This window comes from Mustelus asterias, chromosome 9, assembly GCF_964213995.1.
Source record: "Mustelus asterias chromosome 9, sMusAst1.hap1.1, whole genome shotgun sequence".
NCBI classification, from domain to species: domain Eukaryota; kingdom Metazoa; phylum Chordata; class Chondrichthyes; order Carcharhiniformes; family Triakidae; genus Mustelus; species Mustelus asterias.
This window is the reverse complement of record NC_135809.1, coordinates 102937028-102953353: the sequence shown is the minus strand read 5'-3', so window position 1 is coordinate 102953353 and position 16326 is coordinate 102937028. Positions and strand designations below refer to the sequence as shown.

General features: G+C 42.1%; 1 protein-coding gene across 2 annotated transcripts in view; it reads right to left on the bottom strand.

The window, feature by feature from the left end:
- Positions 1 to 14448, bottom strand: part of dennd2b (DENN domain containing 2B) — a 415361-nt gene extending 400913 nt beyond the window's left edge. The window contains exons 1-2 of one of the 2 annotated variants that reach the window (XM_078220723.1): positions 14344 to 14444; positions 982 to 1112 (exon numbers count right to left, since the gene is read on the bottom strand). The gene's annotated coding sequence lies outside the window, so the exon portion shown is untranslated. Of the gene's footprint in view, positions 1 to 981; positions 1113 to 14343 lie in introns of both variants that reach the window. The other variant, XM_078220724.1, reaches the window with a different exon arrangement.
- Between the last annotated feature and the right edge of the window lie 1878 nt (positions 14449 to 16326).

Below are 16326 nucleotides of genomic sequence, written 5' to 3'. Positions count from 1 at the left end.
ATAAACATAAGATAGCGACCAAGAAGTCAGAAAAGAAATCTCTTTCTGCACTAAATGATGAGAATGTTACTACAGAAGGCAGCTCTGGGGAATAGAATAGCTGCATTTAAGAGAAAGGTGGATAAACATATGAGGGAGAGGAAATAGAGATTTATGATGAACAGATAAAAATGAGAAGTGTTTTAGTTTATTTATTAGAGTCACAAGTAGGCTTACATTAACACTGCAATGAAGTTATTGTGAATATCCCCTAGTCGCCACACTCCAGTGCCTGTTCGGGTACACTGAGGGGGAATTTAGCAAGGCCAATGCACCTAACCAGTACGTCTTTCAGACTGTGGGAGGAAACCGGAGCACCCGGAGGAAACCCACACAGACACAGGGAGAAAGTGCAGACTCTGCACAGATAGTGGCCCAATCCGGGAATCAAACCCAGGTCTCTGGTGCTGTGAGGCAGCAGTGCTAACCACTGTGCCACCGTGCCGCCCAAGGATGAGGGAAGAATCAAGTAGAGCACAAATGCTGGCATGGACTGATTGGGCCAAATGGTTTGTTTCTATGCTATTTATTCTATGTATTTCTATTTAATTCTACCACACTAAGCGCCAGCCTAGATCTTGTATTCAAGTCTTTGGAATGTGATTTAAACCTCAACCTTCTGGCTGGGAGGTGATAGTAATACCACTGAGCCAGGACTAACAAAATATTAGATTTTAATGCATTCTGAAAAAAAGCAATAACCTTATTCCAGAGTACCTTATTACAAGTCCAAGCCAACAGCACATGTCTTAATTCTTTCTTCTATAATCTGGTGCCAACAGGACAGAATTGGCATTTTGTGACATACATGGTGCTGCCGTTCTCCAAGGAGTCATTCAGCATATTACATTCCAGGTTTTTTAATGCATCCTACCGTATATTAAACATGTCTCAATACTGTTATCCTCGTGTTGCTGGGAATTTAATTTTGCTGGGGTTTACCTGAAGCTGATTTCTGACAGTTTGATGGCGTCTGTTGTCTATCTCAGCAGAGTTTGTGTGTTAAGATTAATTTGTTAACATCTGCTCTCTTGTGTTTGTGCCAATCTGCTCACATGTGACTTTCAGGTTTTCTGTAAATAAAGTCAGTTCAGTTCATTTAAACAGACCTGTTAAAACATCAGATTTAATTAAACACAATATATAAATGACATAACTCCTATCTGAACACCTCTGGGAGTCGTGATATATTGTGTTTGCCAAGCTCATAAACTTCCATTTCCTGTGCTGGATTCCAATGCACTGTAAAAACCAACTCAAAGCTTCACAGAATCACAGAAGGAGGCTATTTGGCCCATTGTGTCTGCACCGGCTCCCCAAACAAGAATTGTGCCATTCCCTTGCCTTTTCCCCGTACCCCTGCACATTGTTTCTATTCAGATAATCATCTAATGCCCTCATCCTTAACAGTCCATAACAGTTCTCAAGTGAGGTCTGTAGACAGTCTATTACAATTGGATAAAGACTCAGCCGAAATATTGCTCTTTCTTTTCCAGATGCTGACCGATCTGTTGTGTACTTCCAGCGTTTCCTGTTTTAATTTAAGTTTCCTTTCATAGACCAAAGTCAAGTTTCCACCACAGATACTCTCCATTGTTTAATTTGGCCTTACATCGATCTCCTTGGATTACAATGGGAAACAATTTGAAAAGTCGGTGGCACAACAATCACAAAAGGTCCCCCCAAGAATTTGTTTTTAAATCCATTTTGAAATTTTACATATTGGTGCAATTTTATACTTTACGTCAGAGCATACTCTATAGATAAGTGGATTCTCAGTGTATCTGCTATGTACTGATAAAGCAGTGTTAACATGTTTCTTGATTAGATGTGTTTTATTGGGAGTGGGCATAGGAAATATGGGAGTACCAAGGGAGGAAGAGCAAGACACTACTCTTATCTTTCCCTTTATATCAGCATGCCCAGCCAGCTATTATAGAATCCTTACAGTGCAGAAGGAGGTCATTAAGCCCATCGAGTCTGCACCGACTCTCCAACAGAGCATCTTACCCAGACCCACCCCTGCCCCCACACATTATCCCACTAATCCCCCTAACCTACACATCTTTGGACACTAAGGGGCAATTTAGCATGGCCAATCCACCTAACCTGCACATCTCTGGACTGTGGGAGGAACAGTAAGAAGTCTCACAACACCAGGTTAAAGTCCAACAGGTTTATTTGGTAGCAAATACCATAAGCTTTCGGAGCGCTGCCCATTCGTCAGATGGAGTGAAAATCTGTTCTCCAACAGTGCACAGAGACACAGAAATCAAGTTACAGAATACTAATTAGAATGCAAATCTCTACAGCCAGCCAGGTCTTAAAGGTACAGATAAAGGTACAGACAATACACATCTCTTTAACCTGTGTTTAATGTTCCCTCCACCCACATTATCTGTACCTTTAAGACCTGGCTGGCTGTAGTGATTTGCATTCTAATTAGTATTCTGTAACTTGATTTCTGTGTCTCTGTGCACTGTTGGAGAACAGATTTTCACTCCATCTGACGAAGGGGCAGCGCTCCGAAAGCTTATGGTATTTGCTACCAAATAAACCTGTTGGACTTTAACCTGGTGTTGTGAGACTTCTTACTGTGCTTACCCCAGTCCAACGCCGGCATCTCCACACTGTGGGAGGAAACCAGAGCACCCGGAGGAAATCCACGCAGACATAAGGAGAATGTGCAAACTCCACACAGATAGTCATCCAAGGCTGGAATCAAACTCAGGTCCCTGGCACTGTGAGGCAGCAGTGCTGACCACTATGCCGCCATGCTGCCCCAATAACAGAGGGTGTTGTGTTAGGACTTTTGTTATATGGTCCTCCAAAAAGGCGATCTAGAATATAATGGTGCGGTATTAGACAGCCAAGTGCTACTGTGTCCCTATCCCAAAGGGCTTGATTTCATTGGGGTGAAAGAGGATCCGCTCTTCAGTGTAAATGTCAGATGTAAACCCACCCACACTTGGCCAAGTCATCCCAAAGCCTTTTTAATAGTTGTTGGGCCATTCATTAGCTTGAGACAAGACCACTGCCCCATCTGGGGAGAACATCCTGCCTCAGAGAGCTGCTGGCCAATCGAACAGTTGTTAGTTCTCTGATCCCAGCAGCACCACCCAGATGTGGGCAGAGGCCACTGCTGGGACTACAACCACTTCCCAACGATGATCATTGATGGATCCAGGTGCAAAGTTAAATGGTGGTGGGTTTTGTTTTGATTTGATTTGATTTGATTTATTATTGTCACATGTATTAGTATACAGTGAAAAGTATTGTTTCTTGCACGCTATACGACAAAGCATACCGTGCATAGAGAAGGAAACGAGAGAGTGTAGAGTGTCACAGTCATAGCTAGGGTGTAGAGAAAGATCGACTTAATGCGAGGTAGGTCCATTCAAAAGTCTGATGGCAGCAGGGAAGAAGCTGTTCTTGAGTTGATTGGTATGTGTCCTCGGACTTTAGCATCTTTTTCCCGATGGAAGAAGATAGAAGAGAGAATGTCCGGGGTGCGTGAGATCCTTAATTATGCTGGCTGCTTTGCCGGGGCAGCAGGGAGTGTAGACAGAGTCAATGGATGGGAGGCTGGTTTGCATGATGGATTGGGCATTGTTCACGACCCTTTGTAGTTTCTCGCGGTCTTGGACTATTATCTAGACCAAGCTGGCAGGCCCTGGCGAGAGGGGCGAGAGAAATGAGGGGACCAGGATGAACAGGGCAGAGGAGAGAAATGCTGGGGTGGGAAGACATTGGGAGGGGATTGCTTCCAATGGGCACAGGGTGAGTGTAGTGGAGGCACCCCCTGCCTTGACCAGTACGTGCAGCGAAAGCTACCAAGCTGCACACTTGGCATGACTTGCCCGCTGTGGATTTAATCCTACCAGCAGCAAGTGGACGCCCTTAACTGGCCATTAATTAACCATTTGATGGCTTCAATTGGCCTATAGGCTGGAAGGCCATCTGATACCTTCCTGCTGCTGGTAAAATTGTGGCAGGGATGGACGATGGGTGCTGGCCACAATGCACAAAGCATGGTGCCCAATATTACAGTCTCCCCTGCTTGCCAACCCACCTGTGGGAAACTGTAAAATCAACTTCAAAGACCCCCTTTAGCCAGTGCCCTGCAGAAGTAAAGGTCTCCTCCCACTACCTGCAACCAAGAGTCACACAAGTACACATACACACTAGTCCCCCGTGTCTGCGCATTTACAACAAACCTAGTCGCCATCCTCAACCTTAAACTGCATGCATGCACTACATCCAAGTAATCTATGAGAGTAGCAAGTGTTTAACCATCTCATTTGCACTAGAGCAAAACCAAAAATGGTTACAAATAGACCACTTACACTGCAGTCAGTTCAAAAAGACCTGAAGTTTCTACATTGGACTCATTATTCACCATTATTTTAATATTATTTATAATATAGTTCAGCTAGTTACATTTTGCAGAAAGGATTGTTTAGTTATATTCAGTAGCAGAATGAAGTGTTGAATGAGCTAAGATTGCAAACACTATTGAGATAAGTGGATCTAGAGCTAAATTGACAAATTAGCCAGCCTAAATCACTATCCTTTAGAAATTATGTAGGCACAGCTGCCAAATTTTCCAATTGGAATGGGAGCCCAATAAACCAAATGGGGAACCAAACATAATTTCTGCAGCACAATGGTTAGCAATGCTGCTTCACAATGCTAGGGACCCAGGTCGATTCCAGCCTTGAGTGACAGTCTGTGTAGAGTTTGCACATTCTCACAGTATCTGCGTGGGTTTCCTCCCACAAACCAAAGATGTACAAGTTAGATGGATTGGCCATGCTAAACTTCTCCTTTGTGTCCCAAGATGTGTAGGTTAGGGGATTAGTGGGATAAATTTGAGGGGGTTATGGGGATAGGATGGGGGTTGGGCCTGGGTAAGGTGCTCTGTAAGTGAGAGTCAGCACAGACTTGATGGGCCAAATGGCCTCTTTCTGCACTGTAGGGATTCTATGAACTCAGCATATTTTTTTAAATTACTGTCACTACTACATTCATCAGTGTTTTTGTGAACTGTTCCAGGCAATGCTTATGTTTAACACAACAACAAAAACAAAAAGTGCTGGAAAAACCCAGCAGGTCTGACAGCATCTGTGGAGAGAGAATAGAGCCAACATTTTAAGTCTAGATGATGCTTTGTCAGCTCTGATGTCAGCTCTGACGGAAGAGTCATCCAGACTCAAAATGTTGGCTCTATTCACTCTCCACAGATGCTGTCAGACCTGCTGAGTTTTTCCAGCATTTCCTGTTTTTGTTTCAGATTCCAGCATCTGCAGTATTTTATCTTAAAGCTTATGTTTAGATTTCCTTTATAGGGAAAAGGATAATTTATTTTTCTATCTGAGCTCCAGAAGTAGCATTTGCAAGCTTTCATCCAAAATAACATGCTTTCAGTCTCTCACTGTGGAATTGGGCTCCTGATGGAAACTTTTCAGTTTGCCCCTTTAAGCTTGCTGCACATTCTCTGAGGTGGAGGATGTTTCTTGATGCTCCTCTCTTCAGCCTCCACCAACTTCACTCTTTGACAACTAAGAAATGATTGAAAAGGAAAGCATTCGAATTTCACTCAGAATCTCATATGTGATTAAAAAGCAAGTGTGATGACGGCCACCCCATGACACAACATATCAGAGCCTTGATGTGCTCACCATTGCTCACGCATACACTGCACTTCTTTCCACTAATAATAGTTATTGGGAAGCTTTCTTTTTCAAACTGAAATTAGAGCTGCATTGTCACTGTCTAAGAATAAGGGGGTCGCCCATTTAAAATGGAGAGGAGTCGACATTTTTTCTCTGAGGATTCTGTGTCTTTGCAACTCTCTTCCTGAAAAGTCAGTAGAAGCAGATTCTTTGGATATTTTTAAGACAGAGATGGATAGATTCTGGCTAAGCGAGGGATGATAAGTTACAGGGAATAGGTAGGATGTAGATCTGAGGTTGCTAACAGATCAACCACAATCTTATTAAATGACGGAGCAGATTGCAGGGGCTGAATGGCCTAATCCTGCTCCTTGTTCATATATGCGTTTGGCTCACTTTACCATCTAACCATCAAATCTATTAGTCCTGGATCAGCACCATATTTCCTTTTTCAATATTCCCACCTAATTTTCTCTGCTCATTAGCTTTCCTCCTCACATGAGGACAATTCCCTAGGACCCTGCTGCCCTCTGGTATCTTGTCCAATGGCTATTAATTATAGATGTCAGCAGGTATCTGACTGTGGAGGAAATCAGAGCCAAGCCCAATGTTGTCTTTACCTGACATTTACAGTTACCTTCACTAGGAAACTCAAATCAGGATTGAAGGAGGTATTGTGAGTAATGTCCCAGCCTCTGAATCAGAAGCTTCCGATTTGAGTGCTGCTCCAGGAAAGTCATGGACGGCATGTTTATTACATAGCCAAACGGGTTGACTATTGACCTGTAAATCCTTCCAACAGGCCGATGGCAGGCAGCAAGAGCAGGAGAGTCTCCTGGTCAGGCATACCTGATGCGGATTCATGCCCCTCAAACTTTAGTCTCTGGCAACAAGCTAACAATCAGCTGAAAAATTAACCATGAAAATACAAACAATGTGCCTGCCTCATATACCACTAGGCATGGGAAGAGAAATATAGGAGAGGAATCCGAGGTTGCTTTGGTCAATTATGGCAGCTTACCGTCTGTGATCGATTTAACATGGGAGTGATATAACAATGGTTTTCATGTCTGTCTGTTTGTTAATCAGCTGTGGCATCGGTTTGTAGCAACACTGACTGACCTGTTACTTTGCTTTCAAATAAATTGGCAATGGTCAGAGGGAGGATCCCTTTTGTAAAAGTACATTTTCCATACCACATTTACGATAATGGTGCTTTGCAGCCACATGCTGCACTTTGGAAATCAGGTCCTTCCTGGGCATTAACTGGTTAAGGAATTGGTTTATTTTGGCAAAGATACAGAAATAATACATTGAATCACCAACAGATGGTTGTAAGCCAATCCAAAGCAAGCCCTGATTCCCTGGGAGTTTCCTTCTAATTTATAATGATGGATTGTTTTCCTCCAGTTATCCAAACATTCTGAAATATACTATTTTTTCTCTTTCAATTTACTCTCCTGCTTTATTGAGAGCATCAGCTTATGCAGCGTATGACTCCATATGTACAGACTATCTGCCAGGGCCATGCCAAAGTGCCCAATCTTCATTTTTGAGCCCAAATGAATGTTGGTGCTTCATTCAATTGTAAAGGGCATCATTGCCAACCTGATTGCCACATGAATGCCTTTTCTCCTGGAATCACTGGATGCTGATCAACAGCATGAAATGTGTCTGCTTCTATCTCCTTCCAATAAAATGTGCTGAGGCCACTTGGAATATCATTTTACACAGCAGTGGCAGCCCCATCCACCAACTAAAAAGTCAGGGGCAATTCTGCCTCCACTGGTTCTGGGAGCCCCAACTGTATTTTATATTCATCAGGCCAGCAGCTGCCTGCGGTTAGCACTCCAATCCCTTTAAGAGATGAAGTCCCATCCCCTTAATGAGCTATCAGCTCTTCAGTCTCAGCAGCGCCATTGGCAACGGTGACCACTGCTGGAACTGCACCCAGGGGGCAGCAGCCATGAAAGAGGAGGCCCTGAAACGCAGGTAAGTTGATGTCGTTCAGGAGGGTACTTTCTGAAGGGCAACCCTTGCCATTAGGGATCCCTCTATGGGCCACAGGGAGCCCAATTACAAACATCCCTCCCAAGCTTTCAGGTAGGTTACCAGGATATACATACCAACCGCTGTGACGATGCCCACCCTCCACTAGTAAAATACCAGCCACAGCGAAGAAAGCTAATTAGGTAATCCTTAATTAGCCTAAGGGTGAGCAGGTAGTCCGCTGCCTTCCTTGATGCTGGTAAAACTAATTCCTCCTGCCCTCCCACCCAATTGTCCATCACTTCCACCCACATCCCATCTCCCAGTATGCTCCCTGGAGTCCCTTAAAATCCCAGCATGGATATGAATACCAACCAGTAACTGAAACTGAGACCTACATAGAGTATGTCACTCAGCACCATTCTGGGCTATCCATTTCACAAGAGAACCATTCACTGCTCCTTTATATTAGTGAGCATACTCAGCAAGTCAGAAACAAACATTTAATTAGAGAGTAAGTCACGTCCCCCTTTTCTGCCCCACTGCTGATTGCTTTCCAACCAGTAAAGAGGGAACGTTTGGATAGTTTTCTTCTTGATATGTATGTATCAAGAAGAGAACTATCCAATATGTATGTCTCACTCTAATTATAACACAATACTGAGTTACATAAACTGTTTAATTCTAAATATGGGCACAGGGACTTATTGCTAAAAGGTTGACAGGATTCTTATGCGGAAATAAAATGTTTATTATATGAAATATGTCTAGGCATATTTGCCAAAAACAGTATAAGCCAACCTCATAGTTCATCACACAGCTCAATGGTACATTCCTATTGTATCTTGTAACAATTTATAGCTATGTGTTATCTATTGCGATATGATGTGCATATACTTATATCCCTATAAGGGAACATATCCTAAACTATTGTCATTCAATACACTCCTCAACAGCATATGATGCATTATTACCATGATTTATTAGTCAGTCTGAGCAGCAGTGGTAAAAGTCAAATGTACTATCCATTGTTCCCAGTGAACATACTGTGCAAAAGTTTTTAAAGTTTATTTATTAGTCACAAGTAAGGCTTACATTAACACTGCAATGAAGTTACTGTGAAATTCCCCTAGTCGCCACATTCTGGCATCTGTTCAGGTCAATGCACCTAACCAGCACATCTTTCAGACTGTGGGAGGAAACCAGAGCACCCGGAGGAAACCCACGCAGACACAGGGAGAATGTGCAAACTCCACACAGACAATGACCCAAGCTGGGAATGGCGCTGTGAGGCAGCAGTGCTAACCACAGTGCCACTGTGTATATAGTCTTACCTCCAAATAAAGAACCCACATTATTGTTTCACCAAACTGTACATTTACAACAAAAAGGAAGAATGTAACATGGTGGCAGTTCTGAATTCTGAAGATTTTTGATTTTCAATACACCATCCGTAACATGGCGGCAGTAATGGAAGCGTGTCTTTGAAAATTTGACTGTAAAATCATGCAATAAATCACATGCGATAAAAGAGCTGATGTGAAAGAAAAGCAACTATCAAAACTCACCATGTGTATAAGATTTCTGCAGCTTTGCAGGGATTCTACACACACTGTGGGCGGGATTTTACGTCCTCACTCGAGTGAGACTGGAAATTCCCGCCCAAGGTCAATGGACATTTCAGTTGTCCTCCCCTTGCCTGCTCCAATTCTGTGGCGGGCGGGGTGATAGAGCTCTGGCGTATATTTCTATTCTGGGATCACACCCCACTCTAGCCAGCAAGCATCATTTCCCAGTAAGATTGTTCAAATCTCAGAGAGCTTAATTAGTAAAAGACTAACTGCTGCAAAGTTTAAGCAGGAGCAGAAATTAAACAACAGACTGCAGATGATCTTACTTTAGTGGAACTCCACAGACTGGGGATATCATTACTGCTGAAGCTAAATACTGTATATTGGGCTGGGGAAAATAATTCACCCAATGGCATTTCCCAACAGCTAGAAAGAACCTGTAATTTTTTTTCACTGTTTGCTTTCTGTTTGGAAGTCCTGCAGCCATTCCCCCGCCTAAAATCACTGTTTTGTGATAGAGTTTTAAGTTAAACTTAAACCAGGAAAAACAGAAACAGCTCAATAGTACCAACATTGCAGTTAAGCAGTAATCTATGACAAGCTACGCCAGTGGCCGCTAAAAGGTACTGAAACTCAGAGCCAAGTTAACTCTAAAAGTGCTGGAAGAAACCTTACAGTTAAAAAAAATACTGCAAAAAGCTAAAAGATGACAACAAGAATTCCAACACTCAATTGGAAGACAACAGATCTCCTATCTGAATTTACTTTGGTCTGACAACACAATGAGCTGTGTTTTCTGGACCTCAATATCTCTGAACCAGGTAGCAAGCCATTGAACTTCAAATTGCTACAGGCAATGAAAGCCTCCACAGATTAAATATGTCAGTACTGTCCAGTGACCTTCTTAAAAACCCAAAGGAAAAAAAGTACTTGAAGATAAATTACAAGTGAAACTCAATTTCAGAATACACTGTCTGGAATTAATGCCCTTTAGGCAACAACCAACAGAGACTATTGACCAAGTCATAAGGAGATGCAAAGACAAGGGGTGTGATTGCAACTTTACAGCAACAGAACTAACCAACAGAGTAACTGAGTTTGTGATAGCATCTGCCCCAATGGGGGCATTCCAAAAAGACATCTTGGACCACCCTAAAAGGGTACACCATGAAAGCGGATGTAAGTACAAAGCCATACTAATGGGTTTATTGTTTATCCATCAGTAGCATGGTAGCAATGTAGGCAAACCTGGTAAGCAATGCGAGCAGTATAGTCCGTACCCAGAGGTTGCCCAGCTTTTAACCCTGTAGACAAAGCATGTGGCACCAGGAGACAATGGGAGCAATAACGCAGAGTGTAAAGACCATTTTCTCTCTGTAACATACTCCAGCCCCCTGCCTGTTAACCTATCTTTCTAGCAGGCTCCAGCTTGTACACCAACGCGGTGTTTGTAACGCAACCCCATCAGCATTGTTAACCTTTCCCAGACGCAGCAATCTTCCTGCTATTCTTGCTCCAACACACTACAGTGCGTTTCCCTGAATGTAACAGATTCCATCCTCTGTATTTTCTTGTATATAACACACTCCTGCATACGAGCTGATCACTTTAGCCTCCAGTGATGAATTCACAATATTCTCTCAGTCTTATTGCAGATGCAACTCCTGAATTATATATGACCAATTCTGTGTCATTGAGACAAATGCAGGTGGAAAAATAGTGGATTTCAGAAGAAACAAAATAACAGAGCAATCTTTGGCCTGTGAATTACTGAAACATTGCTTTCCCAGCTTATGATATTGTGGTGACAAAACTCCGATTATATGTAATTCTATTTGAAATATTAATAGAATGAAACCGTTAAAAGCCTTCACCATAGAATGTGCCACAATCAGCCATGTTAGGACTAATGTCTCCACTTACCATGGTCAGCCATGCTATAAGAATAAATGTCTCCATGTGTGATTTATTCAGTCAGCCTCACTATGTGAAGATAATTTTCTTATCACTTGGCTCACCCCAGCTATGTGTTTGTATCTCCACACATGATGTCATAAAACCCTTAAATTTATTGCAGATGATATATTAAGTCTGTAATATTAAATATGTATGGGTGAAGGTTTATGCCAGCCAGTGTATGAAGGTGGGGATAAGGTAGGAGATATTTTATCTGTGATAAAGCCATGGATTCACAAGGAAATGGATGGAGATGGAGAAAATTCAAAGCTCCAACCATTTGCCATTGCCACAAGAACTTAGAGGATATAATCTCCTGCAATGAATTCATATCCTGTACCTTTCTACAACTTTCTATCCTATCTGTGGGAAAGTAATCTGGTGCCCAAACCTGACTTTATCTCTTGACATGTGATTGGTATCTATAATTTAACTAAGGAATTCAGATTGTTTATAAGAAGAATAAGGAACTTCTGAGAGTACTTGTAAGACAGTAATTTAATTGATTTCAGCAGTTTGTGCTAAGAATAAAGGACTTTAGAAAATTATTATAAGACAGTGATCTATAATATGAATCAGAGGTATGCAAGAGCTTTTATAAGGCATTAATTTAATTGAGTCATTTATTATACAGAGAATAAATGACTTTAAAGAATGATTATAAGACAGTTGTCTCATTGAGGCTTTTGGATGGTGAATAAGAGGTAAATAAGAGATATAAGAGGTAGATTGTGAATAAGAGGTAAATGAGGGCATCTATAAGGCTGTGGTTTAATCAAATAGTTGAATGGTCTATACTGAGAATAATGGATCTTTCAGAGTGATTATAAAACAAGAGTTTAATCGAAGAGTTTGGATGGTTCATGTTGAGAATATGAACTATGTGATGGCATTTATAAAGTGGGAATCTAATTGAGGGGTTCAGATATCTGTATTGCGAATAAGGGATATGAAGTTAAGCTGTCATCTAATCAAAGAGTTGAGATGTTTATATTGAGAATAAAAGAAAACTGACAGCAATGATAAAGCGGTAACCTAGTCAAATGATTAAGATCACATGATTGTTGATAAGGGAAGGTCAGATTATATCTTTGGTTTGGGTTAGAAATAAATCACTGCCTAAATAAATCATAGTGTTTCTTAGCAATTAGTAGTGGATTATAAATCACTGAATGTTGACTGATTTTATCATAATTTTAATAATCATTAATATCATCATCAGCTGATTGACTGAATGATGTACCCTGGCTTTAATATCCAACACCCATTACCAGAAAAATACAATGAAAATAGAGAGAAACATTGCTTTCATCCACTTTGTAATATTTTGAATTTAAAATGGGATGAGGTCATGAGAAAGATTGCGAGATGATAATGGCCATTGAATACTGGGGTGAAATCACTCACTGGATACGTATTTACTCTCTCCTCGATACAGAACATATTAAATCACTTCTTTCAGGCATAGAGTCACATAGGACTCAGAAGGAAGCTGTTTACATAATATTTACTAATGGTATTGCTATGTAATAATTACTGATAAACTGCTGCTTTTATTTCCTATTAATAAAATTGGTTTACAACCATTTGCTCGCAGTAATTCTGTCATAGTTTTAAATATTTCAGTGTGAATGTTGTTACTTTCTTAACTTTCGAGTTTAGATTATCTGTCAGTGTCCACAGGAAAGCCTATTGTTAGAGACCCAGTGTATCTGTTAATCTCTAGAGTTGTCTATCTGTCAATCTTTGTACCTGTATCACATTCTATGCACGTGATGGAATGATTATGTTGTAGGTCTCCAGCAGAGTTGGTACACGTTAGGGTGAATTTTCTGAAGTCTTGCCCAATCAACAGGACCCTGTCTATAACCCTGTCAATATCAGATAATCACTGCTCAATTTGCTTTGGGACCAACTCTTATAGGTACTCCTTTACTCACTATCTATCTTAATACCATATCATACAACGAGCACTTCAGAAGGTTCCCAAGTACTTTGGGGACGACCCGCAGTCAAGGAAGTGCTCTATAAATGTAAGTTATTTCTTCATCAACTCAAGTATTCATCCACATCCCTTTTATCAGATATGTTCCTTTATCATATGTGTCTCCGTCCGTTTATGCGCAATATTTTGAAATTAGAAGGAACATTGCACTGGCATGATGTTGTATCTCTCCTGATAATGTCATGTTACTATTCTTTCCCGAAAACAGTGTCACTTCCACCTTCACCTCCCCCCCACCCCGCAACTTGGCTGGAACTCTATAATGTTGACCCTGTCCTGGTAATATCCGGGTACAGCTTTCCTTGTGTGTGCTGCAAATGTCATCATCCAGGTAGCCAGTTGAAATCACAATCCCTGCAAAACTACCCCATCAAGACCTACAGTTAACACCAGTCCTGGGCAGCTGGTACCGGATGATAAAGGCCAGCAGATCAGGCTGATGTTGTACTCAGATTGAGAGTGCCGAGAAGGCATTTTCCCTTTGCACTCACCTATCACTGCAGCCTCTGAAGGATGTGGTCTGATTATTACTGAGGTCGATGTTCGTCTTCTTTATATCAAATCATCCATTTAAGGTGCCTTGCCGGTTGCAACATTTGGAAAATGTGGATTGCCCAGGCAATGTTGTGCAATAAGACACGCTCAGAAACACACATGTCACACACACACACACATCGCCTATACACACACACAGCACATTGACACATAAACACACACACACAAGTAATAACACACTCAGATATATAGGAGTAAAGATACACAAACTGTAAGGCACACAGACTCACCCCATTCATTAACTGATACTCTGTCTCTGTCTATTGTGATCTCTCTCTCTCTTCAAAGTTATTTAACCAGTTTGTAAAGATCAAACACGTCCAGTTATTCTCATTAATGAAACATGCCGCGATCCCAAACATTTCAGGCATCTCAAATGGGAAATCACGATTATACACAGGGAGAGCTGAATAACATTACCCTCGGTGGCAACACGTCCAATGATTTCAGGGGAAAACCTATCAGAAATAAACTTGCACCAAACAGAAGTGTGACATTTTAACAAAGCACGTGCCGAGGTCTAAGAGACAAAGATGTGGAGTTAACTCCTTACCGTGCATTGTAACAAAAGGTTGAAATTCTGGAAGAAATATGTTCGCTTTTATTTTAAGTTCGCTGCGGATAGAGACCCTTCGCTCTGGCACGATTCTGTTCGGGAGGCGTTTTTTTTCAGAGAATGGTAAAGACTCCGGAAGCGGTGACGGAGCTCCTGTTACTGATGTGATATTTCAGACTGGATAAAGCTGAAAGCAGCAGTGACCGGGAGGGTTTGAGCGCTCATCTCAACTGAAGAGCCAATGAAGTGCAAAAAAAAGAGGTCCCCATAACTCAGTAGGAAGGTGAAAGTCAAGGAGCCTTTAACAATACTCACATTCCTTGACTGGGGTGGGGGAGAGACAGGTTTACAGCGTGTAATGTAATGTTGGCCATTGTGCACAGAAAAAAACTCACCCAAAAATCAGTGTTGACAATAAGATGCTAAAATCAACAATGTGTGGTGGATTAAACTCATCGAAACAGTAGGCAGCAATTGCGATTAATATGGACATAGACAAATTCTTTGTGAAAATATATTAATTGCATATTAAGTCCAACTATCACTGAACTTTGTTTTTGAAGAAACTTTTTTTTACTGGGTAATGTATCAGTTGCGTGCAAACTTGTCAAAGTTCGAGCAATATGTTTAATTTGAAAAACTAACGCTGCTTTAGTTAATGATTGTGTGTTCCGCTGCCACGGTTTTATGGATGTGAAGAAGCACGGGACAGAGTGCCATGAATACAATGGCTTTGGGACCAGTCAGTTCCTTGCTTTCAGGAATGTCATGTCCTGTGGGACTCCCAGATTTTCCAAAGCGGAATCCCCTCCAGGAGAGTGTGGTGAGGGCGCCACTCTGTGGTCAGGCTGGGCAGCTGAAGCAGTTCTGTAAAAGGGTCATATGGACGCGAAACACAACTCTCGTTTCTCTCTCCACAGATGCTGCCAGACCCGCTGAGTTTATCCAGCATTTGTCGGTTTTATTTCGTAAGAATATATCCTCGTTTCTGTCACCGGCCACATAAAAATGTAGGGTGGCACGGTGACACAGTGGTTAGCACTGCTGCCTCACAGTAAGAAGTTTAACAACACGAGGTTAAAGTCCAACAGGTTTATTGGTAGCAAAAGCCACACGAGCTTTCGGAGCTCCAAGCCTCTTCTTCAGGTGAGTGGGAATTCTGTTCACAAACAGGGCATATAAAGACACAGACTCAATTTACATGAATAATGGTTGGAATGCGAATACTTGCAGCGAATCAAGTCATAGAAATCATAGAAACCCTACAGTGCAGAAGGAGGCCATTCGGCCATCCCACAGGACATGACAGGGTGAGAACGTGCAAACTCCACACAGACAGTGACCCAAGCCAGGAATCGAACCCGGGACCCTGGAGCTGTGAAGCAGCAGTGCTAACCACTGTGCTACCGTGCCGCCCAACCACTGTGCTACCGTGCCGCCCAACCACTGTGCTACCGTGCCGCCCAACCACTGTGCTACCGTGCCACAGATAATGGTCTGTTTGAGGTTGTGCGGTTGTTTGAAGGCAAGAAGTGGGGGTGTGGGGATGGCCTTGGCGAGATGTTCATCATCTTTTTACATCTTTTTACACATATACACATCTTTTTAGCCTGTCTTGATGCTCTCTCCACTCACGTTGTTTGTATCTTAAAGGCTTGATTAGCTGTAAGTATTCACATTCCAAGTCTTTAAGATACAAACAACGTGAGAGGAGAGTGCATCAAGACAGGCTAAAAAGATGTGTATTGTCTCCAGACAAGACAGCCAGTGAAACTCTGCAGGTCCAGGCAGGCTGTGGGGGTTACAAATAGTGTGACATGAACCCAATATCCCGGTTGAGGCCGTCCTCGTGTGTGCGGAACTTGGCTATCAGTTTCTGCGCAGCGACTCTGCACCGTCGTGTGTCGTGAAGGCCGCCTTGGAGAACGCTTACCCGAATATCAGAGGCCGAATGCCCGTGACCGCTGAAGTGCTCCCCAA